A 5,206-nucleotide genomic window follows, 5' to 3' on the forward strand; every position below is an offset into this window, starting at 1 on the left:
TTTGGTATTCTAAACCACTTCTCATCTATGTAATATTTATATTTAGACCTGTTCTGATGATACCTTCTACACCATATAGTTATATTATAGTCTCAAGACAAATTGTGGACAAAAGGCTTTTTATTTAAAGGTTTTAGGCTATATAAGAGAAACACAATTTTATCTCTAAGTTGACATGATGAAGAGTTGAGAACTTACAAGTCTCCCATTAGACAACATCCCTGTAAAGCTTGAAAGACCTTGTCCTCAAGAAACTTTTGGGAAATATATCCACAAAACAGGAAAACCTGAAATAAAAAATGAATTGTTTTGAACTCAGGTTAAGGATAGACCCTTTAGTGGTAATAATTCACCAAAGATACATACCAGGAAGGAACGAAGACATTTTATGCATACACAGATTGTTCTGAAACATTTTGTAAACCTGATGTGACATGGATGAATGTCTGAATGAACCTCTTGATTCTAGCTCTCTGTACACCCCTGACATTACAAGTTGGGGCTATAAGTTTCCCAGACAAGACTACCTTTTAGTCTGACACATATTCTTGATAGCTAAGCTTAAATTTTTAGATATAAATTATTTTATAGTAGTTTAAATACTAAAGGGTGTGTGTGTGTGTGTGTGTGTGTGTGTGTGTGTGTGTGCAGCATTCTCCAGTCCTGGTCATCTAAAATGTTAGTTTTCTTGAACACATTTTAGGTAAAATTAAGAACTTGTATTATATCTAGTAATTCACTACCCATGTAGGAATTGCCACAGAATCACATTGATGTATATCAGTCTGAACTAGAAGAATTTGATTTTTATAGATTTTTCCCCTTTAAAAATATTATTAGGACTAATGTTAGTGTACCAGATTATTTTCCAATGTTGATGCCAATTAAATATTTAATTCCATTTCTAAAAGGGTAGTATTAGCAAATGAGGTGCTCTTGAACTTTAATAGCAATATATGGTTCAAAATACGCAACACATTTTGTTGAAAGTTTGAAATAAATACATTTATGTTTATTGTGTATAATTTTTTTCTATGCTAGTTTTCATATTCTCTTTTATAGTATATGTCTTCCATTCAGTTTTCAGTAAGCAGATGTTGTGGAAATGGGAAAAAATAGGCTTGGGCAAAGAGAGAAATGACATTTTGATACAGCCCTGCCAAAACCATAGCGAATCTGTTGGAGAGCATGGGGTGGATATTGAACATCTGAGTTATCCTGTATCAGTTGGAAATAGCCAGGCTTTTAAACCTTCATCGCTAAGTTTCAGAATGTGGGATGCCCCAGAAAAACATGACCTTGGATGCGACGGCTCTCTGCAGCTGAGCCAATCCCTGAAGGATCTGATTAGTATATGCTGTCTGCTGACCACTATGTGCAAACCTGGCCAGAAGGTCCTTCCTTGTTGGAGGAACTGAGTGGCACATCTTCATGTCTACAACTCTACGGTTAGTATCAAAAGAGTGTACTTCTATATATGTATGCAAAGATGAGCCCTTGTTTGGTGTTTTATGAGATGGATATCTACTCTAATAAAAGAAAAAGATGCTAATTGACCATACCTTTGCTACGTTCATCAGCCAATCAGGAGAGTATGCAAATTAACCCAACAAAGATGGCCGTTAAATTTGCATACCGCAGGCATATCCCGCTGTGCCACCCTGCGCGAGCGGCAGTGCAATCCCCAGCAGCCACCACCCCAGCGCGGGATCCGGGCCTGCTGTGTGCGGCCCGGGGCGGGGGGGTGGGGGGGGACGGACGAGGGGCAGCGCGATCTCGAGCCACTGCCCACCCCAGAGTGGGATCTGGGCCTGCTGTGTGCGACTGGGTGAGACAGGGCAGGCACCACGAGATCGGGTGTGCCATCTGCCACCAGGGGAGCGGGACTAAGCCAGCAGGTGGTTATCTCCAGAGGGGTCCCAGACTGTTAGAGGGCACAGGTTGGGGTGAGAGACCCCCCCCCCACCAGTGATATATATATATATATATATATATATATATATATATATATATCCATGTTAATGGGACACACTAAACTTTGCATCCCATAAAGTTGGCCTCAACTCAATGCTGCAATACTCATCAGCTCTCCCTCCTGTTATCTTTTAAAAGTGTCCTTCCCCAACAGATGCTATGTTTGCTTGTCTCAGAGGATTTACCTAGTGGTGTAACCTAGACACTCATCACTAGTGATCTGAATCTCTGTCCTTCTGACCTTTTGAAACTGTGTTTGACAAGCTTGAGCACATACAATAAAAACTGGGCAAGGAAACACTGAGGAACTTAATAAATGGCTCTTTTCTGGGTTGCACACATATTCTTTCTTTCATTCACTGTTTAACAGCATCTCTACTTCAAATGTCCAGAGAATTTACCCATAATGTGATGATGACCCTTTTTTCCTGTTTCCTTTATATGAAGAGCCAAAAGTACCAGGAAGTAGCCACAGCTGTTAAGTCAGTGAGATTTTGCTATGACCCTTAGCTAAAGTGTAATCAGAATTTGGGGAATCAGAATACAACACTGTAAATCCCAGAGTTGTAGAAATGGGAAGTGCAATGTTTTCCAGTGGGTCATTGGAAGTGATAATAAATGGAGCCATTCTACTTCCATCCTTTGTGGGATGGTTAATTTCATCTTCAATGGATCTCTTTTATTGCTATGCGATCAAATATTTCTGAAAAGGTGCTTTTATATAAAATTAACATCTAAATTGGTGGACTTTGAGTAAAGCAGATTCTTCTCTAAAATGTGGGTGACTCTCATTCAAAGGCCTGAAGAAACAAATGACTGACCTCTCTCTATAAGAAGTAATTCAACCAGCAGATAGTATTTGGACTTGCATTTTAATATTGGTTTTTCCTTGGGTTCAGCCTGTGTGTCTTTAGCCTTAGTGAGCAACACTGGCTCTTTCCTGGGTATTCAGTCTGCCAACCTAGATTTTGAGCTTGCTAGCTTCCAAAATTATATAAGCCAATTCCTTAAAACAAATCTGTCTATCTATCCATCTATCTATCAGTCATCTATCAAGCATTTATCATTTATATATTTATCTACCTATATATTCACACATAGAGAGAGAGAGAGAGAGAGAGAGAGAGAGAGAGAGATTTTGCCTTTTTTACAGTAATAATTCATTCTCCCATGAACACTATTTTAAATATTATTTGGTGCACATGTGCAAGTATTTTTCTAGGGTATTAACTTATGAGTAAAACTGCTAGGTCATAGCTTATGAGCAAATTAAAATTTACAATATAAACGTGGTTGTATTTTTTTAATCCTAATCTGAGGATACTTTTCATTGATTTGTTAGAGAGAGTGGAAGAGAGAGGAAAAGACAGAGAGAAATATCGTTGTGAGAGAAACACATCAATTGTTGACCTCCTGCAAAAGCCCCGACCTGGGCCCTGGCCAGGGAGGCCCCTACAAAACTAAGTGAGATACTATATTATACTACCCAGCAATCACATTCCTTGGTATTTACCAAAAGGATTTGGAAATGTATGCTCATTATTATATATTTAAAAAAATTATCTTTATTGTTTAAAGAATTACTACATATATCTGTCCTCCCCCCGCCCTTTGACTCCTCCATCTCACACACCCCTAGGCCTACCACAACATTGGCTGTGTCCATGGGTTATACATATATGCATATAAGTTCTTTGGTTAAATCTTTTCTAAAATTGTTGTGCCATCAAATAAGTTTGCTAATTTTTAGATAGTGAAAAGAAATATTACAAATATTACTATAGGATCAGGCTTTAAAAAAAAACTTCTGTGATAAAATGAAAATGTATACTTTATTTTTTTAAGATATTTTTTAAAATAACAATATGCTTTGATATTTTTAGGAGCAATAATTATTTTCAAAATAATGAATCAATGATATTTTTAGGAAGTTAATGCTAGTTTTGGGGGGAGTGGGTGGATTGGCCATTTGATTTTTTAGCTCAATCTATAAATTGTTAATGTATTTTTAACCAAAACAACAAATTAGAAAATACAGATTTAAAAATATAAAGTTGTACATTTAATTGGCTTCCTCCATGTGTGAAGTAGAAACATGCATGTTAATTATCATGTTTTCTACAATGTTCACTGCAATTATTTTAGTTATTATAACTAATTAAATAAAAACATACCCTGAAATGATAAGTGGAATATTTTAATTAATTCAATTTTATCAGAATATCTATACATAACATTATTATTATTAGTTTTCATATTAATAAATACAAAGTACAAAGGTGAGCTGTGATTTCTTTGTTTATAAGTCCCTCTGTACTTATTTTTTAAAAAGTAAGAGATTTTGTCATTATTGTAAAATTAAATTATAACTGTACTGCATTTAAAAAAACAAACATGTAGGTATAAAATTTTTAATGTTTTGCTCCCTAAATAAGATCTATTTTACTTTGGTTTCTCTTATTAGGAAAAATGTTTTATAATAATTATGTTGCATTCATACAATTATTTTGTTCAATGGCATTTACTGAAACTTTTATTGATTGAGATGAATAACAATTATTTTTCAAGGTGAAGGGCATCAAAGAGCACCATTTACATATGTATCTAGGTGATGTTTAATGACTAGTTTCAATAATTGAGTAAACTAAATAAATAAATAAATAATCTAGACCATAAATAATCTATAGAACAACTATTGCTCTATTTGTCTCCAGTAATCCACATCATTTTTTGTTCTATGAGTTTTTTCCAACACTAAATTAAAACCACTTCATGGTGGTAGCCATCTAGATAGCAGCTTTATAGCTATTTCATTTTCCCAGGTCAGTTTTCTACTCTTATCATCACCTCTATCAGTTTGACTATAATCTCTGCTGAAATGTTTGTTCTATTTTTTTCATTTTTGGCATCAACAATGGAATCCTATCTAATAATAGACAAACATGGTAATTAACCGTACCTCCGACACGCTTCCCATTGGCTAATCAGGGCGATATGCAAATTAACTGCCAACCAAGATGGCGGCCGGCAGCCAGGCAGCTGAAGCGAACAGGAGGCTTGCTCACTCCAGTGAAGGAGGAAGCCAAGGTTCCCCGCCTGGTGCCACCCGGCTCTGAGCTGCACTCTAAGCAACTATGTTGCAATTAAAGAAGCTAAACAAACTCCATGCTTTCAGCCAGCCAGCCTAGCTGGAGTTGCAATAGTGTTTCAATTATAGAAGCCAAACAAACCC

This window comes from Myotis lucifugus, unplaced genomic scaffold, assembly GCF_000147115.1.
Source record: "Myotis lucifugus unplaced genomic scaffold, Myoluc2.0 scaffold_187, whole genome shotgun sequence".
In the NCBI taxonomy this organism is placed as follows: Eukaryota; Metazoa; Chordata; class Mammalia; order Chiroptera; family Vespertilionidae; genus Myotis; species Myotis lucifugus.